Here is an 11,424-nt window from a genome sequence, read left to right on the forward strand (position 1 = left end):
TTTATCTATTTCTTTTTTGTTTTACGGCATTGTTAAACTCAATTTGAATACCAACAAGAATCAGATTATAGAAGCTTATAAACTGCCCCTATGACTTTGTGATAGCGACGAGTCGAGAACAGTATTTTTTTTATTTTTCCTTTACATATCGCGACATTATTTTCTCATAAAAAATAGTTTTTTTAACGTAAATCACATTGTCATAAATATACTATGGGCACCGGTGTTCGAATGTTAATGTCATCAAATTTATCGCTTTGGGACACTCTGGGGCCCAGTTTATAAATTGCCTTAACAGCCACTCTTCGGTACTCCAACACACTACGGACTAAGCTACAGTACAGCGTAGTCAAACTTTAGGGGTTTTTTTTTTAATATTATTCCATCGAATGGCAAGCCCAAGCGTCTCGTTGCTTTTAAAAGTTATGTTCTTATAATGAAAAATGACAACAAAAAATCAACTCGTCATTATAATTTTCAATAGCCTCATTTTAGTATTAATTTACTTAAATTTTAAAGTAACGTAAAAAAAATTTCGAGTTCTTAGGTTTTCGCGTTTGTTACACATAGGAAATGAAACTATTTTTCCGGATTTTAAATTGCGAATATTTGTTTTTGCAAACAAACCGACGTTTCGGGCCCTTTACAGGCGGGTACCACAACCTCTTAAAACAATATTACTCTAACCTTATATTGACTTTCCGTATCATAACGCGCTTAAAGTAAGCTTATTTGTAATGTTAAAACTATGATGTTTTATTGGCTTGTGACTATTCATTCACTCAGTTCGTACTATGACGCGACTTTGACATTAAAGTTATATTGCTCTTATGTCAAATTTGGCAATCTTAAAATAGTTACACGGATGCAATGGAAACAATATTATTTTCAGTTTTATTGTCTTAATATTGATTTGTAATGATTAAAAGTTAAGTTGAACTTATTTATTTACATACATATATCTCTTCTATATTTTGTTTATTTTTTATTTAATAGGATAGAGGAAATAATTTCTCATAAAATAAAAATACGCGATGTTTATTTCGTAAAATTATGACAGCGCCATCCATATGCTCCTTGGCGAAACTAACAGTTGACACTAGACTATAGTTCCGACACATTCACAACGACGATTCACAACGTGACTATCAAGGCTCAGCTTGTTTTATTTATTTTTCTTCCTGAAAATGCGGAATAATAATTGAAAACAACGTAATTTTAATAGATTTCATTATTACATACTTTTCTTTTTTTGGCAGTTAAAATTATCTGACACGTAAATAACATCAAGTACTTTAACATTATACTACGATAAGACGATTCGGAACATCAAAAAAGAAAGAGATGGCATTATACAGTTCATATAGCGTTATTTCTTTTATATTTTTAGTAAGGAATCATTGACTTATTAAGGAATAGACAATATTGGGAAATCATTCGTTCTTTTAGTCATTTTAGCAATAATACATTTCTTGGTAGACAAGTATGTCATGGTACGAATATGAGTAATATTATAACAAGCTTACTTTAAGCTTACATTGAAAGAAGGTTGTTTTTGGAAAGGTTATGGTAGGCCCCAGGTTATTAGCTGCATAATGGCTCCATAAAGGCTCAGGGGTATCCATAAAGATTTCCCCCCGTCAAAAAAAAAAGGCCTGGTCCCATGATATAGTGTATAGGGCCCGAAACGTGGGTTTGTTTGTAAAAATAAATATACGCGGTGTAAATCCGGAAAAATAGTTTCATTTCCAATGTAAAATAAATTGTTAAATCAATTGTTAAATTGTTAAATAAATAAATAAAATAAATTTATATTTGAAAACGTCACATTTAATGCTCGTTCACTACACTGACTCCGAGAAGAACGAGCAAGAAACTCTAGATATGTCTCTTTTCAAATATACTTAGATGCTATGGAATAATACACTTTGAATTAAATAAGAGTGGAATCTAGAGCCATGTCGTCTTTCCATACATCTTTATCTAACACGTAGTCTTCAATTTTGTAATATGACTTTTCAAACAAAATATGTTTAATATAATGTTTAAACTTAGGAAATGATAATCTTAATATATGCTCCAGAATCTTGTTGTAAAAACATGTACAGTTCCCCATAAAAGTGTCGTTTACCTGGTTAAACTTAACACTCGCGAAATAAAAAATATTAGATCTGGTTTAGTCTCTATACAGGGCTCTATCCCCCAAGGAAGTGTTCTGGGTTGTACATTGTTTTTGGTATACATAAATGACCTCCCAAACATTTTGAGCGACCAGTGCACTCTCTTTGCCGACGACATATCTGTGATAACTTCTTGCTGTAACATGGTCGAATTATCCCAAAAATTAGATTTCATATTTGACAAAATAACAACATGGCTTGAACTCCATAATTTACAACTTAATATTAATAAAACGAAGCTGATACAATTTCGATTTTTTCAAAAAAACGAATTACAAATCTTGTACACACATAAAAATACACCTTTACAAACTATAGCTTCAGCAACTTTACTAGGAATTGAAATCGATTCTACTATCACTTGGAAGCAACATGTACAAACGTTAGCTCGCAAGTTGTCGTCATTCATTTACGCTCTGCGAAATTTGAAAAGAGTAACTGACTTTGAAACTTCTTTGTCAGCATACTATGCTTATGCTCATTCCATAATCTCTTATGGCATAATTTTGTGGGGCAATTGTTCAAACATTAAAGATATTTTCACACTTCAAAAGAAGTGTATTAGAATATTAACAAACGCTAATCAAATGGAATCATGCAAACCTCTTTTTATTAAACACGGCATTCTCACTCTCACGTCAATATACATTTTTGAATCATGTAGATTTGTAAGAAAACATAAAAATCTGTATACTCTAATAACAACCGTAAAAAGAAATAACCGAAATCTCCACAAATTAGAAACGACTGTAACCAATATGAAATTAGTAGCTTCAAGTCCTCATTATATGACTATAAAATTATACAATAATTTACCTATTAATATTAGAAACATTGTAAAAGACACTGATTTTGAAAATATCTTAAAACAACTATTAATTAGGAAAGGCTATTACAATATTAATGAATACATGTGTGATAATGATTTGATTGATTAATGTAGTAAATAACATTAGTAGCTGATATATGGAGCGGATATGTATGTATATATATATATAGATATATATATGGATATATGTGTGTACTATATATTTGACTTTTTATTTTTTTTTTTCAATTATGGAAACTTTTTGGCATTTATCTACCAATAAAAATAATACCTTGTAAATATGTGGAAGTTAAAATTTTCGGACATTATTTTTAGTTAGTTAATTAATTGAAAGCATGTATTTTAATTTATTATGTATCTTATTAATTGACATTTTGTGATTTATTATAAAAACTTATACCTCTGTAAATTTGCTATGCCCTTACAGGGCGTTACATGATACTTGTACAATAACCAACCAACTTAAATTGTATTTTATATGTCTTACTGTAACACGCAAATAAACTATTTGACTTTGACTTTGACTTTGACTTTAAACGAAATCGTGGTACCATGAGTTTGGACTTAGCTCTAAGGTTAATAATTATTATGGATATCTATTTTCTTATTTAAATTATGTATATTTTTACGGGTATATAAAATATTTGAGTAAATGTATTGTGATGCCACAGTCATGATACCAGTCTCCTTAAACTTTTCTCTGAGAGAATCCCGAGAAACTAAACGGTACACAGAACGAATCGCTCGTTTTTGCAATACAAATATGGTTGGACATGAAATAAGTTTGTAATTTAAGAATATTGATTGAATTTAAAAAGGTGTAAAATTTGCAAATAAGTGAATAAATAAATCATCGACATTTGTCTCTGTACAATGTTTAGTAAGTTGCATTAATATATTCATATATTTCATTCCTAATGGTAGTAATTTGCCTCTTCAAACTTAGTTCAATTTTAAGTTATAAGTTATAATTTCAGTCGTAACCCACATTACTTTCATGCCATCCGTCATCAAGAAAAGCGGCTCCAACTAAAAACCAGGTTTACATCAGTCGAGTGCTGAGTTGAATCCGTTTTAGCTTATAATTTTAATAATTAATTCTTAATAATTTTTTTTTAATACTTCTGTAGAAGTCTTAATAAGCCGATTTTTTCTTTCTTTCTTCTTTCTTAGGTTTTTTCTTATTTTATTCTTATCTACTTAATTGAAATATTTGAAAATTGGTTTGGTTCATTAACAAATTTAAAAATTTTTACTTCAGTTTTGTGTATTTTAGTTAAGTTTGCGATAGAAGAGGGTTCTTTTAAAAATTCTACTTTTGGTTGATAATTTCTTCTGTTAGTGTTGCTGCTACAATAAGAAAGAAAAGGTTTTGGAAGGAACAATGCGTATCATAAAAATAAATTATGAAAAACAAAATTGTGATTTGTTATTATTTCTGATACAAAAATCGAAGAAATACAAAAAATGCTTTAATCCGACTGAACTCGAACCAGTTTCTGTTGCCTCACCGTGGCTACCATTCTTAGTCAGGATCTTACAAATTTCTCCATGTATACTTACTATTGATCTTTGCACTGGGGTTTAAACGGTTTTTACAACCGACTTAAAAAAGTGTATTACATGTATGTACCCTTCATAGGTATTAAAAGAAATGGATTTCAGTCACTTTCCGCTAACAATATTTACATAACCTTAACAAATGTTTAATAAAAGTAGTCACATCACTATACAAACTTTTGAGTTATTTTTTTTTTTTAATTAAAGTTATATTATAATTATTAATACAAAGATCGAACACTCACAAAAAAATCCTTCCATCCGGTCGGATTCGAACCGACGTCTTCTTGCATACCGTGCCAGATGCTATACTAACTAAGCCACGGAACGAACCAACGGACCTCACGAATTTTTGTCTATGTGCTTGCGTCGTGTCTTTGTATTTGGTTTTTCAACGACTTTTTTTTTAGTCGTAGCGACATCTATGAGAAATCTATGAAACATTTATCACCCAGTTAGTACCTTTACAGCTACCAGTCCTGGCGAGAGATGTCGCTATTCATTGTATTAATTAAATTTTTATTGAAATGATATTCAATTCCAAAGAATCCGACAGGATGGAAGGAATTTTTTCTGAGTCTTCGATCTTTGTATTAATAATTATAACAAACTAGTGGAGTAATTTCACAAAAAATAACTGAATATCAATTCAATAAAAATTTAATTAAAGTTATATTACCAATAATAAAAACATAATGACATTCAATAAAATAAGTATTACCATTTTGTAATCATTATCATTTAGGGTGAAAACAAATAACAAGCTTAAAAAATTAGGCAACGTAATTTCAAAAAAATGGACTCGGATACAATCTTGCCCAAAAAAACAAACTTTGAACTTATCTTAGGCCAAGCACGTTTACGAAACTTATTTAACTAATTTAAATTGGAGTTGTACCCTAAATAAATAAACGTGGACCAAACGTTTCATTATTCATGGTACGACTTATCCAAATGCGGCGGACGGAACTGCCGAATAACTGGAATTCATCGAAATCACCATTGCTGTGAAATTGGGGTAAAAACCGTAGCGTTTAGTGTGTGTATGTACACACTTATTTCACCAGGTTATAACAAAACGTGAAATCACATTGCAGCTGGTGAATGTATTGTTAAATGAAACCATCACCAACACCAAAGTATAACGAAATAAGTATGGTAACTTCATACATGCGTAGCTGTACGCCTTGTATGTGTGTACGCCCGCCACGGTCCATGTACGGACGCACGCATTCTCATAATCTCAAAGTGCACTCGCCTTGCATATCGCGAGTCGTTGCAAGTTTTGAATTGAAGCAGTCGCTTAGTGTTTATAAAATGACATGAAATAGTAGATATGTTTATTGTGGTATCTTGAACAAGAGCCCTCAAATTCAGAATTGTTCAGCATTTCATCTCTATTTCATAATCATACACCTCAAGGTACCAACCCGCGATCCTGGCATAAAAAAATGAATACGTAAGTACAGTATCTATTACATTTAACTAGCACAAGAAAACTGTGATGAACACCTTCATTTTTCAAATTATGTTTACAACTTGTAGATTCAACTAAAATAATAATGTAACAACCCTACACTCCGAGCGAAGTGTAGGCATTTACGCACCGAACAGGCGGGAGTTGCCCTATTTGCTCTTATTATACTACTTAATTTTACAGATCCCTACAAGGTCATGGTCATAATCACGTTCAAAACGTCGAAGTAAATAAAATATATTTATATGTAATTAAGTCCCGATTTTTTTAATCAAATAATCAACGAATCGAATCTCTGTGACCACTGTGACCTGAATTCTTCGCTAACAATTAAGGGAAACATCGTTAATGAAACCAGTGATGCCACACTCGAAGCACGAAGTCAGTAGTTACGGCCATTTTCATACTGTAGATGACCTGCGGAAACCATTGTCAAAGTTCATCAACGAAAAGACTGGCCCGTATGAAACGTTCAAATCACTATGTCATACATTCTTACTTCTAGTTCCGATCAAAACTGAAGTCTGTAGGTCATACATAGCTTCTGCATATACTCGTAAAATAAAGTCAAACCTCTCTACTCAAAACACACGAGGCTAGCAGGATTCACTTAGAGGAGTAAAGCAATGAGTAGTGGGACATATTTGATTTCATTTAAGTTGTCTCGTCAAGAAACTTTTTTCCAATGGTTTTGAATGTCTATTTCCTTCTTCCCAGTATTTGTGACGCGTAATAGCTTCAGCGTTCGATCTTACTTCTAGATATATTATAGCAAAACAACATCAGTCACCGTAAAGTTTGACAGTTAGAGTCGGAAGTCTGCGTATCAGCACTTCCTCGTCAACTCTTGGCAAAGTAATTACACTTTTCTCGACTAAACCCAAATTTATTTTCTTAAAAACTTACTGAAAGTGTAGCCATTATAGCCTTCCAAAGTTTCTTTCAAAGAATAAGCCAACTATCAAAATTAAAAAGATACTGGAGTTTCAAAATATGTAAATCGTTTGACTAACCACGTGAAGGAACAAAAAAAGTACGTTTGAGTCAATATTTTAGGCAACATTGCGTAAACCACTTTTATTTCCTTAAGTATAAAAATTATTTTTGTTTATAATTAATAATTATATACAAATGATAGAAAATATTACCACGCTGTCATAACTGTAATTTTTATGAACTCCCTAATTAGTAGTTGTTTAGTTCTACTCCTTGTGAAAAAGTTCGTCCAGTGAGGTACTGCCATTTATCTATTTCTGCCACCAAGCGGTAATGTGAGCATTACTGCATTTCGGTTTTGAAGGGTAAAGGTGCTGAAGAAATTACATATTATTACATTACGGCACATGAGACTTGTCAACTTGTCTCGGGGTGACTGGCGCAGTGGCAATGCCCTTTGAGATGTTTGCGATTTAAAGCCATGTGTGGTACTGCCACTCCTATAGACAGGCGTGTCGCTTACCACCCGGCTCACGACTAGTTCGTCCCGTCACTTTGTATGATAAAAAATTACCTAAAATTACCTACTTAAAGAACCATAATTTCTACTTTGACCAAAATTTTATAATGATTAACTTACATTCAACTGCACAAACGTCCATTAAGTAAAGTTATAAGGTAAGGTGTTACTTATATGAAGCACTATAATGCTACTTAAGAACAATAAAAATGCTTTACTCCGTAACATGCTGTCTCAAATATTGTTTTTTTATAGCGTAAACGACAAAAATTTCTGCAACAAATTGTCCAATCGCTATTCTATTACGTATTTGTTTGTTTAAATCCTCGCATCAACATTTGTAGTCAACATTTGTAATTAATAAATATGGTCAATTAATAATTGATTGTAATTGGCAATAAATAAATTATTGATCACTGATTGGTAAAAGGGACTCGCTGTATGTTATGATATCGTTGAAATGTTTTTGTTAGCACGTATGGACGGGTTTGCATAGAAAGAAGGTTTCTTCTCTTAGACAGAGAGTGCTAGACACTACTAATAACATTATAGCTGCTATAGTTCGTTCGCATTTGCGACTCGTCCATACATTGGATTTCAATTACCTACCTATTTATTGTATGTAAGAAGTTATATCTAATATTACATTATTGTAATTCTATGGATTTGTTATTATTATTATTATTATTATTATTAGACAAAAGTTTCTTGATTTCATGTACTGTACTGTAACTAAATGACGTAAGCCAATAAACCTTATAAACATAAATGTAGAATAGAATTTGGTATACGTACTTAGCCCAGTGTTTTAAAGCCATAGCGACTTTAAATGAACCCTGTTTATGGCCACAAAGAAGGTTAAGAATTAAAAAAGAAGAAAAGAGAAAGGAAGTTAAACAGTTGAAAATATCTATTGATGTTCTTTATGTTTGTATGTATGGACACGAAACAAGTAATTTATGAGCCCTTTAGGTGAGTGCTAGACAACCACGCTAATTGCTTGATCTCTCAAACTAGGGAGTTCCTTGTACTATGAATACCAGTGCAACAAAATTCACTCTGTAACACTTCCCAGAACATCCAGACCAGAATCAATTTAGAAAAAAATCATTTACGAAATTGATCCTAACCGGAATCGAACTCGGGACCTCCGCATCCAACGCCCACAGTGTAAACCGTTAGACCACCAAGGTCGTCGATTATACTGCAGAGACATTTCTTTTTAATATTCTAATTTATTACTATTTGATATATGACGTGTTAGCATACAGATTTATCTTTATTGTAAACATGGTGGCATTCGTGAAGTAAAATGATTTATTGTTATGTGGAAGTGCACGAATGTGACTTTATAGATTTTAGGACGAACATACAACTATAATTTTATAGCAACCTATATAAAATTAATAGGCACGTGTCTTTTCTGTTTAGGTATTTTGGCATCAATATGGGGAACAATCCCTAAACATGTCCAAACATGTTTTTCGTTCCAGGGATGATGGTTCGAATTTTAAAATGAAAATGTTTAGAAAGGACTTGGTGCAGCGTTGGTCTACTCTAAACATAATATGATACGAAGGATTAACATAAAGTAAAGGCTTGAATTCGTAACCTTGGTATAATGAAGTCACATGTGATCATAATTATGTCAAAAGTGCTTTTATCACATAAAAGTCATAAAAATAATATATATATAATTTGTTTCATGTAATTCGTATTTACATGAAACAAATTATATGTATGTGAAATTTTCTATTGAACTAAACCAAAAGTAAACTCTTCTAATGAAACTAAAAAAATATCGACTAGCTTCGTTCGTATAATCTTTTTTAGATAAATTTTCCCCGCACTAATACGGTTCATTTTGTTTGAGTCAAGCGGAAGTCATACTTGCTTTACTTCGTATATATATATATATATATATATATATAGGTCATTGATGTATGTAAAGTACATATTGAATACAGCGCTTTTCTTGTAAAATTTCGAGCAAAGTTTGTGTGTTTTTTCTATCATGAACATTTTTAGGAACCGTGTTTTCATACCGCAAAGTAATCAGTGTATATCCTTAATTTTACCGTATATTTTTTTCAAAGTGATTGATTCAACACTTTCGTCGTTATTTGGAATCAACCATAGCCATTTGTGATTATATAGATTCTGAAGCCTCTCTCTTAAAAAGACGTAATTTTGCACATGTAGGTTTATTATACCCAAGATGTGAATACCGGGGCTGGAATTATTGGAATCTCCGCTCTTGTAATATAATATAAAAACTTGTAATATAAAAAGTGATGGTCTTAATTTTATGATGACAAAAATCTAAATACGATTTCTAAAAGTATCAGCATCGAATACTACATCTCCGCAAAGTGCCACTGTAAGCGTAATATGCCATAAAACGACAATAAATGTGGCTATTAAATATGTAATATTGTCAATGGCTTCTGCAATCTATGGCGTTTTTATTAAATCCCGGTACGTGATAAAAGTCATATAATTTTTATGGCAAAAAACAAAACTTTTTATCGGATTTTTTAGTTCCATGAAGAGTCCGATTACTATAAAGAAAACGTAATGTTATCCATTAAACAAAGAACCATTTGTGAAAATTACGAAAGAACTACAAATAATGTACAAATTTCCAGGTCTCATTTGTCTACTACACAAAAAAAAACAATTTAAAAGCCATTTACAATAGTCGACACAAACAACCAAATCTTGTCTAAATAGTCCTTGACTGTAAATTGCCCGACATCCAACAATGATAGCGCTCATTAGGAGCAGACTGGACATCCTTTCTCGTTTACCGGTCACTGAACCGAGTTGCTCATTATCTTGCAGTTGCATTTTGTAGTTACTTATATTGTTAATTACGTGTTCTATAAACGTTTCGAAACAATCCATTACGACAGCTTAGTAAAAGCAGCCATTATTGTCTCCCATTACTGGAAAAACAGCTTTACTTTTATTTTCGCTACTACTTTTGTCCCTCTTTGTTATGTTATTTACCATTTAAAAAAGCTTTATTGCTTCTACGTTACACTTTAGGCTTTGTTATCCGTTGATGTATGACTCTAATGCTACTTTCGTGCGTAGTATGTTGCTACGGCATCAGAATGTCGTAGCTCACGCTACACTGTTGCTGCAACCGTATCAAATGCGTATGTTATCCGAAAGTAAAAACCTTCAATTGAAGTTTAAAATCGACCTAAAATGTGGTTCATCGTTTTGTGGATATAAAATCTAGGTCATAGGAAAGTTTGCTCGAACCCTGTTACGTACATCAGGTATCTCATTGTTAGGTTTATATATAGGTAGACCTTTAAATACCTCTTGCGCAGATCATGCGCAATAAGAACGCGCGGCAAATTCAACCTTAACAACATATATATTGCCACATGTTCTTAATTACCATATATTAAAAATTAATAAAGTAAAGTAAAGTCAATAAATAACATGACTGAATAAAGAAAGAAACAAATGCAGAACAAAAAACTATTACAAGTAACACAAAAGCAACTTTTCAAAACTTTTTATCAACATCGAAACTCACCAAACAAAACACGTTCCGTAAACAAAATTTACTCGTAAGTTCGCGAATTTCCATCCATGTTTCCGAATTTGAACACTTTACTGCTCTAGCATTCATTTGTCTTTTTTACAGGCACAGGCACCTGTAGCGTTGCGGTGCGAGCATCGCGACGCGGGCGGAACGGGCGATGGCTCGAGAACACTGAGCGATAGGCCCCGCGCCCGCGCGCGCATCGACCGCGGGCGGTTACTCAGTGCAACTTCTGATGCTTGAACGAAATTCTGAGTATCTACTTGAACATTAATTTTAAGAGTTCTTTTTGAAGACAATTGTTTTTTACTTTACTATATATAAATCAATAAATTATATATAAATTTGCAAAGGTTT

The 11,424-nt window shown here is 32.2% G+C and overlaps 1 protein-coding gene across 1 annotated transcript in view; it reads right to left on the reverse strand.

Moving 5' to 3' along the window:
* Positions 1 to 11,218, reverse strand: part of LOC113227048 — a 110,479-nt gene extending 99,261 nt beyond the window's left edge. The window contains exon 1 of the mRNA XM_026459919.1: positions 11,059 to 11,218. The gene's annotated coding sequence lies outside the window, so the exon portion shown is untranslated. The remainder of the gene's footprint in view (positions 1 to 11,058) is intronic.
* Positions 11,219 to 11,424: the final 206 nt, after the last annotated feature.

Source organism: Hyposmocoma kahamanoa, unplaced genomic scaffold (assembly GCF_003589595.1).
Source record: "Hyposmocoma kahamanoa isolate Upper Pololo Valley unplaced genomic scaffold, ASM358959v1 202, whole genome shotgun sequence".
Classification (NCBI taxonomy): Eukaryota; Metazoa; Arthropoda; class Insecta; order Lepidoptera; family Cosmopterigidae; genus Hyposmocoma; species Hyposmocoma kahamanoa.